We start from the raw sequence: 18,082 nt of genomic DNA on the forward strand, positions 1-18,082 counted from the left end.
CATATAGAATCACAAATGTTACCTGTGATTAGAAAGCCTCTGCATTACAGATAACGCAGCAGTTTTAGACGTAAATTTTGTTTCACAACCCTTCCCAATGGAAGTTACAATAATAGCCTACAAAGCACTAATATATATTTCTTAACACATTACAGCTTCATGCAAGGAGCTAGTCCAGAGGGTTGCACATCACACATAACCCTTCAAGTGTCTGAGATTTTCCATTGTCAGGCTCAGCGCAGTCTCTAAAGTTAGTGACTGCACAGGCTCTGCTTTTAGCCAGCTGATCTTCCCCACAAATTACTGAGACTTTGGACAACAACCCAATCCCTCAGGTTGCAGGTCTACAGTCTTCTGTCACAGAGAGAAAACCTATCTATCCATTAGAACAGATCTTACAGGCTCATGTGTTTGAAAGCAGATCTGTGAAGCTAAGATGCCCGAACCTGTTGGTGTAGGCACCACATAGCCTTTAATTGAAATTCACAGACTAATAATATAACTGTGAACACCATCGAGAGTTTATCAGCAAGAGGAAAGACAATCCGATAACTGCAAACCCTCCAGATAAATGTATGAATATTTGTTGTGTTAAGTTGTAAAGTGTACTTTTACCCACAAGAGTATCCTTGCTTATTATGCACCACAATATTTTGGAAAATCACTTGTTACCTTTCCTGAAGCTTTTTGTGAAGCTAGATACACAGAATGCAAGCCACTGTTCCAAACGTATGATCATAATGGTGGCATTTTAAAGTTTAGAACTAAGGAAGAAGGGCGTATTGTGGAATTGTCACTAGTTGGTTCTCTTATTTTGTGGAGGTTATTTTCCATGTCCCTGCCACCATTTTGCACACATTACTTCTTGGCACTTTGTGGGGTTTCCCTTCATTGGTCCCAATAATTTTATAAATCTTTGACTCAGTTGATTGGATTTAATGAATGCTCTGCGTTGACCTGTGCTTATGACACCTTCGTAATCATCCCTCCTGAACAGTTTCTCAAGGCGGTCTGTCCAGCCTTGAAGATTGCCTTTTTGCATTTCAAACATTGGTAAACAGCAATTTGGTTTAGCATAACAGATGTAAAACCAGGCTACCGCTCGGAGGAAAAAATAAACAAAGGGGCCAAAACGTCGTTTTACTCTTATCACTGGGTCCTTATCCTATGACATTAGCAATAGTCAAATCCCTGCGTGTATTCCTAGATGGAGACCTCTTCCTGGATTCCTAATTTACCACAATGCCCTCCTCATGCTTTTACGTTATATCTCCTAGCATGAGTCTTGCAATTTCTGCCAAGCTAATCACAAAACAAAGCAGGCTCGGCATACCATATTGTAATAGTGCTCATCTTTGACTACCAGGGAATGCTCCGGGGAAGCTCCAGCAATTTCAGAACTGTGCAGCTATAGGTTAGCAGCATTTCTTTATTGTAACCAGAATATAGCATCTGCGTATCCTCAAAATACAACTATTTTCCTTTTTACATCCAATACATTAAAATAATGTCAGAGATTACAGACAAACTTGTGACACATATGTGATATTGCGTGAAACACTGTATTTGCGTAGATGATTTACTCAGTATAAACACATTTATCTGCTTTTTGATATTTGGTTGCTAGTGGGTAGTTCCCTCTGACCCAAGGGAGTTTAATATGAAATCCCAAAAGTACACTGTGCCCAGCCAGCACTCCTTTTAGAGCGTATTTTTCCTAGTAACTCTGTACTTCTTTGTATTTTCATGAAATGAAAACCACAAGCCTTTATATGTGTTTTTTATCAAGCTCATTGATTAGCATTCCATGCGTTATCCTTAATTGTTAATTCACAATTATAACATTCACATTTTTTTTTAAAACAAAAGTCCAAGCTTTGTTCGTCAAATTGTATTTCAACCATACATGTTGACTGTATCAAATATTGTGTGTCCCATCCCTATGCATTTCGGGACTGAGCCCTTCATCAGGGGAGGTGAATTCAATCTGCAATTAAAAAAAGGGTGTTGGAATGTATATCAGGTCTATCTCTGCGACCACAACCTGGCACAAAAACAGTGTGTGTGACACAATGTGAGGTCAAATAAAAGCCCTTATGACGTGCAGTTATGCGTGAGTGAAAAATTACAGAAAGCTTACAAAAATTCTCTGAGTCTACATGGCAGTTGGTGAAACGTGGTTCTGTATGAGCCTCGTAAAACGTGCTTGAGCTTGTGAAAGAAGGTGAATAAAACTGGTGAAACTGATGTTCCTGATGCCTATACCAAGGGTGCAATAAAGTTATTGGTGCCTCTATACACAGAAAAAAACGGTATTGAAGTGTATGTGAAACGTGGTGCTATTCAAAAATTATAAACCATGCTAGCACCTGTTGTGAAAAGACGTGAATAAGGACTGGTCAGACACGAGACCAAAGGTGAATATGAGTGAAGCCAGTCCTTATGAAGCCTGTGCCGGGAGTACAGTAAGGTTGTTGATGCCTCTGTGCAAAACAAAAATCAAGGCGAACGCGTGGCTGGTACGGGCGTCATTTAGTGAAGTTCTACATTTCAGAGCGTTATGCAGGGTCTTAGACCCGTAATTCCGTAATCTTACCGTGAAAAGGTTTGACACTGCCCTGGGACATTAAAGCTGATGCCGGTCACATTCGTGGTGACTGTGAACAAACCTGTGTTTGTTCGCGTTCGCTTAATAAAGATCGAAATGGGACTAAAACGTTCGCCCATCTTGGAGTGACTGCACATCATAAGGGCTTTTATTTGACCTCACATTGTGTCACCCACACTGTTTTTGTGCCAGGTTGTGGTCGCAGAGATAGACCTGATATACATTCCAACACGCTTCTTTTTAATTGCAGATTGAATTCACCTCCCCTGATGAAGGGCTCAGTCCCGAAATGCATAGAGATGGGACACACATTATTTGATACAGTCAACATGTAAGATTGAAATACAATTTGACGAACAAAGATTGGACTTTTGTTTTAAAAAAAATTTGAATGTTATAATTGTGAATCAACAATTAAGGATAATTAACACATGGAATGCTAATCAATGAACTTGATGAAAAACACGTAGGCTTGTGGTTTTCATTTCATGAACATACAAAGAAGTACAGAAAAATACGCTCTAAAAGGAGTTCTGGCTGGGCACAGTGTTATTGAGTTAACAGTGTACTTTAGAGATTACAGACAAACATCACCCAATACCGCTACAAATATTTGAGGACTTCTTTGATAGATGTCAGGGTGCCATCATGAAATATTGCGCAGAACAAAACACTGGAACAATAACTAGGATACCCCTCTAAATAAAAAAAAGAAAATCCCCATAACACTGCCATATAAGTCTCATTGAGAAATGAAATACACCAAGGCTGTTCAAAACCATACTAAAGTTAACACAGCATGGAGAACAGCCATTCATAGGTGTCATGTTTCTTAATATTCAAGCCACATGCAGGGTATAACAATGAAGTCGGGACAATGCAAGCCAACGTTAGGGGCAGTTGAATAGCACTGTCTGTGTATGGGTAAGTCAGGGATGAGATAGGATTATGATTTGGGGTTGGAAGGTACTCTGGTGGGCCCACAGGGGCCCAGCACACATTCTGGCAGCACCATGGGCAATATTTTTGTCTACATCTAGTAGTGGCACATAAGTATGACAATGTGAGGCAACTGAATATCTCTGGTTGTCCAAAACTGCAGAAAGTAACTTGCACTGCGTTGGTTGCCGGCATAGGAATGGTCCAGTTCCTAATGCTCTAATGGGGAAACTGGTGGGACAGAGTCAGAGGACTTTGGCAGCCTATGTTCGCATGTCAAACTTCTTAAATTCATGTGTCACTATACTTTGTTGCCATGACATGCATCTGTCAGGTCAATGAAAACATTTTCCTATGGTGAGTCCTCCTAGGAAAGACCTCCATATCCGATCAGAAGCAACCGATTTGTCACTAAATTTAGTGATGGACTACTCATAATATGCACTCTGGGACACATTTGTCATCCAATCGATAGATGTCAGAACAGTTGACTATCCCCAGTAATGTAAGCTATGAAAGGTATGCCACTGACCAACTGTGGTTTTGTACAATCATATCGGGCAAGTCTAACGTCTTGTGACTTCTTGTCTGGTATAGTTTTGGACGGATATCAAGGATTTCTCCCATACTGCTTGTCAGTGTATTTGGAGTGAAGGGTCAGCGCCAAGGGAGAAAATCACAATTTTAGTGAGCAAATCTATGAGAGTTATAGGAGTGTGGTAGCCCTTCTCAATAGAGTTTCATGAGAGACCAGTACCAATTATGCAGTATATTCAAGTAGATTGGATTTTGATTTATGTGCTACAGAAATGACAGCAATGTCCTCAGGGGTGCAGTCTTTCTGTAAGGTTATTTGCCAGTCTAGTCTTGTAGTGTTTTAAGTAGGTTTGGAAAGCTTACTAAATAGGCCAGATGCTGTCTTATTGAATTTCTTCCATGTCCGAAGACATTTGAGGACTAATGAAACAGTTGTACATCTGCATAGGGCTGAGTTTACTCCTCAAGCAATGTGACCGCTACAGATATTACCAATTAAACATGACCCACTTGGGATTGGGATGTCCCCTACATGGCAAATGGGTATGCACCCCACCCGTTTGTGAAACTGATATGCTGACTTTTTATTTGGTCTAAACATCACACTAATCTAGCATGTGCGTAGACTCCTTGTCCTGTCCCTGGTAGTATGACTTGCCTCATAATGGACCCATAATGGGCTTTGAACTGCTTCCATGCCCTGGATAAATTACTTAGAGCAGTGGTGGCAGAGTAGTGAGTTTTTTGTGTATCATGTGTTTTTTACTAGGACTCTTTGTGATGAGAGTTTGAGTACTCAGACCTGTGGGATCCATTTTGTATGTCAACTGGTTTAGTATCACAAGATGGAGAGAGGTCCAGCTTCCCAGTCAATGGGTAAGGGATGGCTGTAGAAGCATGTCTCTAAGTCAGAGAGAGAGAGCTCTCAAAAGACTGGTTTCAAACCAGAGGGTTAGAACAATTCCCAAAATCCAAACTCCAAAGGAGGACTCTAGCAACATTATTTATTTGGTTTCAAGACAGAAAATCAAGGATAAGTGACTACAGGATGGTTCATCCAAGAACACATGGATCACTTATTATATGTATGAGACCAAGTACCGCTGTACCGATTACAACTACTGTGTTGAATAGGCACAGAGGGTATTGAGAAAGTCCATGACTCTCAACCAAGTACCAGGCCACATTTGGAAGAGGGATTCAGATGTTCTAAAGCATACCATTCGATATCATGAAATTTGTGTTGCAAGCAGGTATCAGTTGGGGGGGTGGGGCGGGGAGGAGTTTTCAGTCCTGAAATATACTTGCTGTGGTTAAGCTGAAGCTTCTCAAAGAAGAGGAGATTCTCTCTGATGCCATTGGCACAGTCTTCACACCAGTGTGGATGATATGGTGTACCTAATCGCCTGAGTTGAGGTAGAAATCATTGGCACGTCTGCTTTGGATGGTGTAGGGATGAGAGAGAAACAAGGTGCTGTATCTTTCTTGGTTACTGATCTAATTTCCCCTGGTTTATTACCAAGACCAGAAGTCTACATGACTTGGTCAATGTCCGCTGTGTTGACCAGAGCACAGGCTGCATGTCAATATCAGGAAGAGACTAGGACTACCCCAGATTTACATTGACCTGACATGGGTAGTGAGCGGATCAGGTCAAGATCTGATAAGGCACAGGTTGTGGTGCCCATAAGTCCTGCTTCAGAGGTAGAAGAGTAGCAGACACCGGAAGTAGGCCAAGTGCTGCAGCCTGGGTCACTGGCTGGGCTGCATGGTTTATTAGTTTCTGGTCAACCTACCTGGAAGAAATTTCAGCTACCCTTTTCGGACTGCAGAATGAAGCCTAGCAACAAGTGAGCAAAGAATTGGTTGGAAGACATTATTATGGCTGGAAAGATGGACCGATGGACCGAAAGCATGTGAATCTTGAGTGAGAAGCTAGCAAGAGAATGGTAATTCCTCTAGTGCACCGGAATTTCCTGTTGCACCTGGCTCATAAAGTACACTTTGCAGAACAATTGAACATGTTCCAGCGTAGGCTGGACTCTTTGTTCTGCTGCCCCGGGATGTGCTGAGACACAGAGAGGTTCAGTAGAACTTGTCTTACTTGCCAATTGAGTGGTAAGTCAGAGCTTAGACCAAGTCACGGTAAATGCCACTGCCAGAAGTAGGTTATCCATTTGAGCAGGTGGGTGTATTTGTTTCCTCTTTAGAGTCAGGCAACAAATATATTTTTTGTGCTGGATCATGCGACTAGATATCGAGAAAAGCAGTACTTCTGAGGAGCATAACTGTGAAGTACTATAAAGGGCATTCCTCTGGATTTTTTTCAGAAATTAAATTTTTGAATAACATGATTTCGAACTTAGGAGCAAACTTTGCCACCACTTACATGGGAGATGTGTGGGAGTAAGTTGGTGTGACCTACCACCTCCCCATGGTATACCACCCACTTAAAACATACAACCTGCAGACCTGTAGGTTGGTGAAAAGGTTTAACTTGATCTATAAGAGCTCGAAGGGAACTCTGATGAAGAACCTCACAGGGAATTGGAAACTTCTTCTGCCATGTTTCCTATTTGCCTGCAGAGATTTTCCACTGAAAGGAGTTGGATTCAGCCCTTTCAAACTTCAGTTTGGGCATTCTGTACATAGCCCACTCACCTCTGTCAGAGTAGGTTGGGAAGGCACTTCAGAGTCACCCTAAACTGATGTAATGGACTGTGTGATTGGCCCTAGAAGGTTGATGGTGCAATTCACTGTTTACAAGACTTTAGGCAAGCCAAGAGCTGATGAAGGAATGGTATGATCAGAAATTGACGCTGGCTGGGTACCAAGGGGGTTAGGTGGTGTTGATTCGGACTACTATTTGTCCAAGAGCTTTGGAAGATAAGTGGTGTGTGCCAAACAAGGCAGTGCAAAAGGTGTCTAAAGTGAACTAGTTGGTGGACAAAGTTGCACATGGGAGCCAAAGAAGATATTCTGTGTGAACTTGGCTCTGAAGAGACTTTACAGTAAACATCGGGGCAATGAACGAGGAAGTTCAGGGAGGGAGTGAACCACTTTCTGACCTATTGCACAGTGATGAGAATAATGGGTCTGTATAAGGGCTATAATGTGTCCCTGTACTGACTCCTGAGCATCAAAGAGTGTGTAAAGAAGTGCTGGGATGATTTTTCAATGTCTATTCCCTGACTCTTTTTTTGACACGGATGCAGAGGATAGCTTGCCATCCCTATCCATTGAAGAGATTGCTTTACAGAATGCTAGAAAAAGTCCAGGAGTGCATCGAAGCTGATCGAAGCTGATGTTGGTAAAAATGGACTTGGCACTAATTGACCTTTCCTGTAGTCCTTGGACCAAGCTGGTGGTATTGGTATTTAAGCAAAGATCAAACCTGCACATGTGTGTGCTTACTGGACCCTCAGTGAGATAACCACGATGAATGCACACCAGATTCCTAGAGATGATGAGCTAGTGTATTGGTTGCTGCTCGTTTCTCGTGTACCTTTGATCTGAGCATTGACTTCTGGCAGATCACATTGGCTCCTATTGGCAAGGGAAACATAGATTCCCATTTTAAAACATGCCTTTTGGGTTCACAAATACCCCTGCCTCTTTTGAGTCCATTCTGAACTTTGTTCTCTCAGGGCAGGTAGAGATCTGTACGGCCTACATGAATGTCATGGTCATCTTCAGCAATTTATCAAAGGACCGCATGGGGCACCTACAACAGCAAGGAGTAAAACTGAACATCAAGACAAATGCAGGTGGGCCAGTCCTCTGTAGTCTATCTCGGCATCAGTGCGCAGTTGGAACATCTGCCTGTTGGGTGGTAAGATCCATTATGTGCTGGAGTGGGTGGTGCCTACCTCCAAGGCGTAAGGGAGAGCATTCTTTGGATTTACTGGATGCCATAGGAAGTTTGTGGCCAACTTGGGTCTATAATTGTGTCCTTAATGCTTGCATTCAAGAAGCAGCCTAAGAAAGTGATTTGACTGCTGTGTGTCATTTGAAGAAATGAATACAGCCCTGTGCAATACTTCTTTGTTGAAGACGCCTGACTGTGGTCAGTCATTCATTGTACAGACTGATGCCTCCGATAAGGAGGTTGAAGCTGTACTTATTCAACTTAATGACAAGGTTAGAGAGTGTCCAGTCATGTTTGTTTAGCAAAAGACTTCTTTTTAGGGAATAAAGCACGGTGGCCATTGAAAAAATGCTTTGTTATAGTGTGGACCATCAGGAGGCTCCGACCGTACCTATTTGGTAACAAGTTTGCAGTTAGAACAGATCACAACACTCAAGTGATTGAGGACAGTGAGTTGTGAGAATCTCTGAAATGGTCTTATTATAAGGTCTAGATTTCACAATGGAACATGCGTTGAGAAGACTGTTGCTGTAGACATCGAAGTTGGAAAACTGTGACCATGCTGAGGTGTTATGTTTTGCAGGTTTGTGCATTATCACCTGGGAGTGAATCCTGGCACTGAGCAGAGGTGTGAATCTAACGAAACCTGGGGTCTAGTGCTACGACTAGAAAGCTTCTTGTGGAATTGAAGAGAGCAGGAGGCTCATAGGTGTAGCGGTAGAACGGTCTGTACTTTAGGAGCGATCTAGGAGAAGGCTCAATTGCCGTATGCCGTTTTCCATATGAGTGAGATGTGTGCAAGTAGCAGGTTGGATGAGCGGATGTGTCCGGAAAGTGTGTGAAAGTAGATGCGATTGCTGTGGTATGCTAGTCCAGTGTTATGTAGTTCCTTGAAAGTGCGGGTGAGGAGTCTGAATTGTGCTAGTTTGTGTAAGGGGAGCCAGTTGAGCTCCTTCAAGTGTGGTGTGAGTGTGGTGTGGGAGGTTGGCCGCCAAGTTCTGAATAGTCTGTAGCCGTCAGGTGAATTTATTGTTGATACTAGCAAAGAGTGCGTTCTTGTCGTCCAGCTTGCATATGACAAGGTTGTGTGTGATGGTTTTCAAGGTGTTGATAGGGAGCCATTTGAAAATCTTCCTCAGGATGTTCATGGTATGGAAGCCAAAGGCAGTGACTGCATTGACTTGGGCGATGATTTCTAGAGTTTGCTGTTGATGACGATACCAGGGTTCTTGGCTTTAGCAGTGGGGTAGGAGTCAGTCCAAGTTCTTTTGGCCACCTGATGTCACCATGAAGGGCTGTTCCTGAAGATCGTGATTTAGGACTTAGTGTGTTAACTGCAGACAGATGGTCTTCATCCAGTGGGCGATATCTGATAGAGACATCTAGCCGCAGATTCCTAACCTTAGAATATCCAGGAGTCATGCTGGATCCAGAAGAATTTTGATAAAGCAATACCCTTGTGTGCCGGTAGGTGACATCAGTCAGCTTTGCATGTTGACATTCCCATCACCTATACAGACACACACTTGGTGCACTGATGTCAGTTCTTTTTTTTCTGCGCCACCTAGTGCAGACCTGTGAATAGAGCTACCCTCTGTCACTTTTTGACAGGCTTTTTCTTGACATTTTAGCGAAAATCATTGGTCTTTGTTGAAGAAGACTTCTGGATTCCAACTGTGTGGCGCCTGCCATCGCGCTATGTCGGCGGCAGATCCACACTTAGTTTGTCTTTGAGTGCCTGGAGAGTGACCATGACTCAGTCGTTCTTTGACTGGCGGGCCATGGCTCCAAAGACTTGAGGTTGCGGTCCCTAAAGCTGCTTACAGCCTAGCGTTCAACTCCATGCCGTTTGCCCTGGAGGTCACGTTCCCTGTCGAGGATCATGTCCAGGCACCGCTCCGGGAGTGCTAAATCCAAATGGATCCGGTGGTGGATCCAGTCATTTCCCTGCAACCTTCCCTGGCACTGGTCCCCATGCTGTGACTCCCGGCGCCAACCACATTCTCTTCCCTGACAACCCAGAGCCGGATCAACGCAGATTCAGGTGCCGATGGCACCCTTGGGTCCTAGGTCGATTCTTTAGCCTTATTTTCAGGGGCTAAGAATGGGAGGGGTCGCTGGACCCTTTACAAGACCAGCCTGAACACGAAATGGACTGGTATGAGGAACTGGGTGAGGCCAGTGGTCTGGATACAACTCCACAGATTCTGGCCTGCTTTCTTCCCCTACCATGGCTATGGAGGAAAGAGCTTCATATGCCATGGTGGTGAGACGGGCAGCCGAGGTTCTGGACCTTCTGCTCCCTTCGGTGGAAATCAAGACTAACTTCTTGACAGAGGTCCAGCAGCCGGTGTCTCCTCCTCTGAACCCCTCCTGCCTTTAAATGAAGCCTTGGGAATCTGGTTGAAGTCCAGCATGGGGGTCATTGTGAATAGGACAGTTGCCCAAAGTTGTCGCCCTGCACCAGGCGGCCCGAAATTCCTCACCAACCATCCTACCCCCGTGAGTTTGGTGGTCCAGGCCTCTATCTCACAGGGTGTTTCCAATTTCACCCCCAGACATGGAGTCCAACAGTCTGGATAGTGAGGGCACCCTTGCATTGCAGTCGATGAACACTGCATACCTATTGGTGCTTTGCCAACTCCTTGTGGGAAACGGTTGTGCAAGTGCTGCAACAGGTTTCAGAGGAGGCCCTGGCCATTCCCTTCCAAGTGGTATCAGACGGGAGAGATGCGGCAAAGTTCACCATTCGATGTGGGCTTGACACCACGGATTCCCTGGGCAGAATAGTGTCATCGATTGGGGCTGGTTGATGCCACACCTAGCTGAGAACTTCTGGCTTTTTGGGATGTCCAGGCTTTCCTTATGGACATGCCCTTTAACGGCACCCATCTCTTCAGAGAACAGGCAGACATGGCCCTGGAGCGCTTTAAGGACTCGTGGGCTACGGCTTAGTCCCTAGCCTTTTCAGTGCCCACACATCCCCATCTCGAAAGTTGACATTTAGTGCAATTTCTCGAAAAATTCAATGGTATCCTATGGGGAAAACAATATTGCGGTTAACAGGTAAGTATCACACTTACAGTTCTAGTCTTCGGGACCAAAGGTCAGCAAGGGACAAGGGTCAGGTGAGTGCTGAAACTGCACCATCAGCGGCACAGGGGTGATCGGCTGAAGAGGTCAAAATTGGAGTTTGGCTTAAAATGTTTCAATGGGGAGTGGTTGTGCTTCAAGCCACACTGCTTGCAGGTAAGTATATCGGTTGCAAAGGCCAAGCTTTGGGGGTTAGGTTAAGCACAGGGGGAGGCGGGGTGGGGGGGGGGCACAAAGCTGCACTAAACATACACCACCAGCGGCGGCCAGGTGCAGGGTGCAATTTCGTCAGACGCCCAGTGATCTTCATTGAGTATTCTGTTGTCTAAAAACAGGCAGCAGGTGTTGCACCAGAGGTTGCAGAAGGGGGGACAAACGACAGCAAAAGTAAGTAGAGATGTAGGGCATCATAGGTGTACCGTCAGCCCAGCTCACCAAGGCCCAGGGGCTTTGAGTGCAGATGTGCCTTTTGATGTCTGAGTCTTCTTACCAGAGCCAGTCGCGGTCAGGGGGAGCCTCTAGATTCACACTGCAGGTGCAGTTGTGGTGCTCAGGAGAGGTCAGCCAATGATGGATTCGAGGTCAGGATCTCTGGGGAGACTTTACTGGATAACTGAGTCACGCAGATCTGGTGCAGAGTGGGCAGGAGTCACGGTTCCAGACGAATCCAGAGCTGGAATAAGATAAGATTTCTGATGGGCAGGTCTGCTGTCCATGGGAGATTGGAGTCTTTTTCAAAGTCAGCAGTCCTGTCAGGGTTTTCAGATGTAGCTGGCTGCAAGACGGGTAGCCTTGTGATTGCAGGTTCTAAGAAGCTGTAGACATGCCGGTAGGGCTTGGGCCCAAGTCTGTCGTCATCTTCAGGCTTCGCTGCAGGGATGTCTTCTTTCTTATCATGTCATCGGAGATCTACTTTTCAGGTCTGGGGAAACCACAGAAATACTAAATTGTGGGGTGTTTTAGGGGCATAGCTGGTAGGACCAATGGGCACCTTACCTGGGGTGACTACAACCCCAATTGTGCCTCCTGCCTGTGGGAGGGGACAGAGACCTAGTCCTTATTGGAGAAGTCTCGCCATCTTCAGGATGTTGGGGACTGAAAGATGTGCTTCACCTAGCCTCCCACACCTTAGAGGTGGAGTTGGCCGAGGTGGGCACACCTCCTATTCTTCTAGGTTTTCCTGCCCAACGTGGGTGTATAAACCAGAAGCTGCAGCAGAGGCTGAGCATCACATTACAAAGGCGACAGGCCTTTGAAGCTTCCCCTTCGAGCACTGGTCCATCCTGGGGGGGAGGTGACACCTAAGCCCATGATATGCATTGTTTCTGATCCCAGAGAGCAGAGCCACTCCACCCAGGCATCCATAAAAGTACATGGTTTAATAACTCTCACACAGGTATCAGTGTGGATTTATTACAGGAGTTATTTGGTTCCAAGCACTCCTGGATTCATTAAAGCCACCATGGTACTGGGATACTCGAGTTGTCAAGTTCCCACTCCATATACTCTCTATGGCTACCCTCACACTTACAATATTAAGGAATATGCCCTAATACTGTTGGGGCATATCTGCTCATGCAGATATGCCCATACCTGCTATATAGTGCACCCTGCCTTAGGGCTGGTAAGACCTTCTAAAGGGGTGACTTACCTATATCTTGGGCAGTGCTTGTTGGCATGGCACACAGGCAGTATGCCATGTCAACGTTCTTGTTTTGTCTGCACCAGGCCATGCATGCTGCAGTGGCAGTCTGTATGCCTAGGTGAGGGGTTCTTTGGGAGTCCCACTTCAGTCCCAATGCCTTAGGTACCCATGTACCTTTTACTAGGGACTTACAGGGGGACTGAAGGGCTAACTGTAGATCACTTTTAGGGAAAGAACACTGGTACTGGGAACCTAAATAGCAGGGACCCAGTACTCTCCGGTCAAAGTTGTGTCAAAAGCCAGGCAAAAAGGTGGGGAAGGGGTATTGCAACAGAACCCCATGCTCTCACATAGGCTCCCCACTGGCCAGGAAGCTCAGCCACCAACTGCGAGAGCCTACTTAGTCTGTCAGGTGAGGACAAGCAGGGAAAATGGCTAGGTTTTTGCAGGGCCTACTCAGCCTTACATCTTTCTCTGTCAGGTCTCTTCCTCTGGGAAGCTGACCTACCTCAACAGTGTAAGGACTTAATTTAAGCTGCATTATGGCTGTTATTTTTGGGTCTTTACCCAGGCTTTTTAGTTTGTAATCAAAGGTGTCCACATCTGCAAGTTCTAACTTGGCAAGGGCACCACCCAGGTTACCCAAAGAGGTCCCCCACAACTTGAGCAACCCCACCATGACAAACAGGGTCAGGGTGCCTAACCTTCTATTTGGCATGGGGTCAACCCATCATGCCACGGGCAATGTAGCCATAAAGGCCAACACCCAGCAGAGGCCACTGACGACTGGAAGTGCCCATAACCACACCTTTAGCTCTTCACTGACATGTGATGGGGCTCATTTACAGGCTTCTTTGGGTTCAGGTTGCCTGTCTTCTGTTTTAGAGTGGAGGTTACCACTTCTGGTAGTGAACACCCTACTTCCACTCTCTTTTCTGTCACCTGAGGAGCCACTAACTCAGGATGGTCAGTTGCTGGACTAGTCGGGTCTTTTTGTGGGTCAGATAGGACTTTACTAGTGCCAAATTTGGAGTTCTCCGCTACTGGTGTAGAATCTCCTTGGTCCACTGGAACTGTGAATAACCGTTGTCCACCTTTCCTACCCTTTCTCATCTTTTTCTTTTGGGGCTTACTTACACTAGTTGCAGGATCTGAAAGAAACAGGTTAGTATTAGATTCCTTACCTTAGAATATCCCAAGGCGTCAGACTGGATCCGGAAACTTTTGCGTAGTAGTACCCTTGCGCGTCGGTAGGCGTCGTCTGCGACTCCGCGTCCGTCGTCTGCGTTGTTGGCGCCGGGATGACGTCGCCAGAGTACTTAGACGCCGCCCTCGCGCGCTGACGTCGGTTCCTATTTTTTCCACGCTAGCAAGCGCCGATCCAGAAAAAGTGGTGCCCTTAGTCAATTTTTGACTAAACTTTTTCGATCACTCTTGATCTTTCTTCGAAGTCGAACGACTCTGACGGTGCCGGTAGGGATGCCCGGGTTCAAGCCCTGCGTCGACTGCCGGTTACCGACCCCCATCGCCTGTGTCTTCATTGCCTGGGGCCTGACCACGATGACAAGTCGTGCCCCGACTGCCGGACCTTGACGTTGAAGGCTAGGTGGGAGCGGTCCCGCAAGCGCCTCGAGCTCCGGAGTCATCACGGCACGGAGGATCGTCACCACTCCTCGAGCTCCAAGTCCTCAGGTAAGAGGCACAAGAAGTCGAAGAAGCAACATCGCTCTTCCGACTCCCCCCAACGCTTGCATGACAGGGCTGGGTATTCGGGCGACACCACCCACGGGGCTCCGCCAGAGCCGCGGGCGTCGCGGCCTGCTCCATACCCGCCGGTCCCTGGGCAGAACGCGACGCCGGAGGAAATCGACACCTTCCTCAAGGCCATGAGGTCGCTCACTCCTCTGTCGGGTTCCGCAGCGCCTTCGGGCCAAGCGGCCCGACTGGTAGCCCAAGTGTACGGGTGCTTCGCCCCGGCGCTGTCGGCGACTTCGGTCCCGGTGCCGCAGGGCCCCCCCCGAGTCGTCACCGGTCGACCTTACGACCTGGCCGGCCGGCCGGCCCCTAGGGTGTCACCTCCGGCACCGTCCACGGACGAAGTCGTCCCCGGTCCCCCCCTCAACCCAGTTTTGATGCCGGAGCAGCATCACTCGACGCCAATGGGAGATTTTTTTCTTCTATGATACGCCTCATCATTTGACCCGGAGTACCAGGAGATGGACGGCGAGGCGGATTGGGAGGGGTCTGAGGTCCCTCTGGCACGTGAGTGCCAGTGTTATCAGGACTGGGCAGTTGAGCTAGGAGATGCCAGTAGTTTGGAGACTTCGCCAGACACTGGTTTTGTCTCCCCTCCTACCGTGGCTTCAAAGGAGGGGGCTGCCTATAGTGTGGTGTTGATGCGGGCGGCCAAGGCCTTATCCCTTGAACTCCCTGTCGCGGCCGTGAGGACTAACCTCCTCACTGAGGTCCTTAAACCGCAAGCAAGCTCTTCGGAGTCTCTGTTGCCGTTTAATGAGGCCTTGTCTGACGTTCTTCTGGGCACCTGGTCCAGGCCCGCTACTGGTCCCCCTGTAGATAGGAACGTGGCCAGACGCCACCGCCCGGCTCCGGGCGACCCTTGCTTCCTGTCCACCCACTCCCGAGAGCCTGGTCATACAGGCCTCTAACTCCCAGACCGCATTCCCGATGGCTCCCCCCGATCGGGAATCCAAGAGATGTTCTCCTCACTGACTTTTGGGTTGTGGTCCGTTAATACTGCATGCCTCTTGGGCCGTTATACCCACTCGACAAGGCAGACAGTGCACTTGAGCACTTGAAGGACTTCAGGGCTACGGCCAAGTCCTTGGGCCTGTCTGCCCTGCGCCAGCAATCTGCTGCCTTTCGCCCCTTTCGTGGCCAAAGAAGGGGCGCCCCCACACGTCCTACCAGCCACGGGCCGCAGACTAACATCCAGCGTGGTGGCGGACGTGGTAACTGCCGTGACGGTGCCTGGGGACAGCGGCGAGGCCAGTCCACATCTACCCCTGCAGCATCCGCCTCAAAGCCCTCCTAGTCAGAGCTTTCAGGCTCACTTGACGCCAGTGGGGGGGGCAGGGTTCGCCATCACCTCCTCCACTGGCGCAACATCACATCGGACAGGTGGGTGCTGCAAATTGTCTGAAGGGGCTACTCCCTCCCCTTCGAGGCGACCCCTCCACCCATGCCACCGCAGTACCACCGCATGTCGGGGGATCACTTGAGTCTTCTGCGAGAGGAAGTTGCGGCCCTCTTGGCCAAGTGGGCCATCAAGTGCGTTCCTGGGCCAGAAGTAGGGTGTGGTTGTTATTCCCACTACTTTCTGGTTCCCAAGAAGGGCAAACGGGCCTACGCCCTATCTTGGACCTGCGGAACGTCAACGGCTTCCTCCGGAAGGAGAGGTTCAAGATGCTGATACTGGCTCAGGTCTTAACTGCCCTGGACCCGGGAGACTGGATGGTAGCTTTGGACTTGCAGGACGCTTATTTCCACATCCCCGTCCTGCCGGCCCACCGGCGGTTCACGGTAGGCCACAAGCACTTTCAGTTTACCGTGCTCCCCTTCGGCCTTACCAGCGCCCCATGGGTGTTCATGAAAGTGATGGCGGTGGTCGCAGCTCATCTGCGCAGGTTAGGGATTTCAATCTTCCCCTGCCTCGATGACTGGTTGTTGAAGGCGGGCTCGCCCCAGACAGTCGTCAGCCACCTCCAGACTACGGCCGACCTCCTGCACCTGCTGGGGTTCTCCATCAATGTGCCGAAGTCGCACCTGTGTCCCTCTCAGAAGCTCTTCTTCATCGGAGCGGTTCTAGACTCGGTGCAGTTTCGGGTTTATCCTCCCGAACAGCGGGTTCGGGATATTCAGGCTCTGATTCCGATCTTTCAGCCTTTATCCCGAGTCTCGGTCAGGTTGACGCTGCGGCTTCTGGGGCTGATGGCCTCCTGCATCCTTCTGGTGCATCACGCCAGGTGGCGGATGCGGATTCTGGAGTGGGACCTGAAGTTTCAGTGGGCCCAGCATCAGGGCAACTTGTCAGACCATGTCTTGATCTCGGTGGGCACTGCAAGACAGTTGCATTGGTGGCTCACGGACCGCGAATGGGTCAGCGGTAGATCCCTCTCCCTACCCAAACCGGAGCACGTAGTTGTGACGGACGGGTCCCTCCAGGGCTGGGGAGGCCACATGGGAGAGGCGGAGATCAGAGGCCTCTGGTCTCCGGCGGAGTCCCAGCTCCATATCAATCTTCTGGAGCTGCGGGCGATCCGGCTTGCACTGAAGGCATTCCTCCCCTCTGTCCGGGGGAGTGTAGTGCAGGTGTTCACGGACAACACCACCGCCATTTGGTACTGCAACAAACAGGGCGGGGTGGGTTCATGGACCCTATGCCAGGAGGCTCTGCGCCTCTGGCAGTGGCTGGAACATCAGGGCGTGACCCTGGTGGTTCAACACCTCGCAGGTTCCCTGAATGCCAGGGCGGACGAACTCAGCCGTCGGTGCATGATGGATCACAAATGGCGTCTGAACTCGGACGTGGCGCAAGGCCTCTTTCAGCAGTGGGGAGATCCTTGGTTAGAAAACTCCAGTGGCAAGATGAGCTCTGTGTGATCTTCCGCTACGCCACCGCCCATGCTACGGGACCGCTCGGCCATCTGCTATGCCGCCTGGCGTAATTGCAAGCAGAGATCTGACCCGGCCGGTGTTGCTGCCTCTCGCTACCTGCTTCTGCCGACGCTCCAGCTGCTTTCTCCTCCTCCGGCCCAGGATACCGCGAGTATTGCTGAGACTCCGCCGGAAGACCCTAGGGGTTGCGCCCGCCTCAAGCAGGGGGAAAAGTGCAGTTTGTATCATCGGGAGTGCTCCCTCAGAACTCTGCTGCTTCAGGCTTTGCTGCTGGCCCGATTTTGCCGCGCTGCTGGGACTTCTGTGTGCCTGGCTGGCCTCATTCTTTCTTCTGACTTTTTTTTGCTCTGGTGCACGGATCTCGGTGTCTGCTTTGACTACATTGTCGGAGCAGGGTGGCTCTGGCTCGGACTTGGATCTGCATTGTGGTGAGTGGGGCATGGCCTCTCGCGGGGTCAGGGGGGCTAAAGGCAAGACTGTAGCTATACTGAATGCCGCTCTTAATGCTGCTCTTAATGCTACTGCCTCCGCTGGTTCTACCCCGGCCACCGTAGAGCCCACTCCCAAAAGCAAAAAAGAGACTATGGGCTCTAAAAAGCTCCTAAGTAAATCCAACCTCATGGGGCCCCCAAAGGATGGGACTAGCTCACAGCCCCCAGTCGCTAAAATCTTTCTCTTTGCTGGGTCAGGCTCGGGAGATGGGGGGGAAGTCTGTGCCAGTCCTCCATAAAGAAAGTGGCCCAACAACCCTGGCTCT

At 48.6% G+C, this 18,082-nt stretch overlaps 1 protein-coding gene across 8 annotated transcripts in view; it reads left to right on the plus strand.

The window, feature by feature from the left end:
* The window catches only part of PPP1R12A (protein phosphatase 1 regulatory subunit 12A), a 1,571,083-nt gene that overhangs the window by 1,155,807 nt on the left and 397,194 nt on the right, over positions 1-18,082 (plus strand). The gene's annotated exons all lie outside the window — the stretch shown is intronic.

The sequence above is a fragment of the Lissotriton helveticus genome, chromosome 1_1, assembly GCF_964261635.1.
Source record: "Lissotriton helveticus chromosome 1_1, aLisHel1.1, whole genome shotgun sequence".
Taxonomy (NCBI): Eukaryota; Metazoa; Chordata; class Amphibia; order Caudata; family Salamandridae; genus Lissotriton; species Lissotriton helveticus.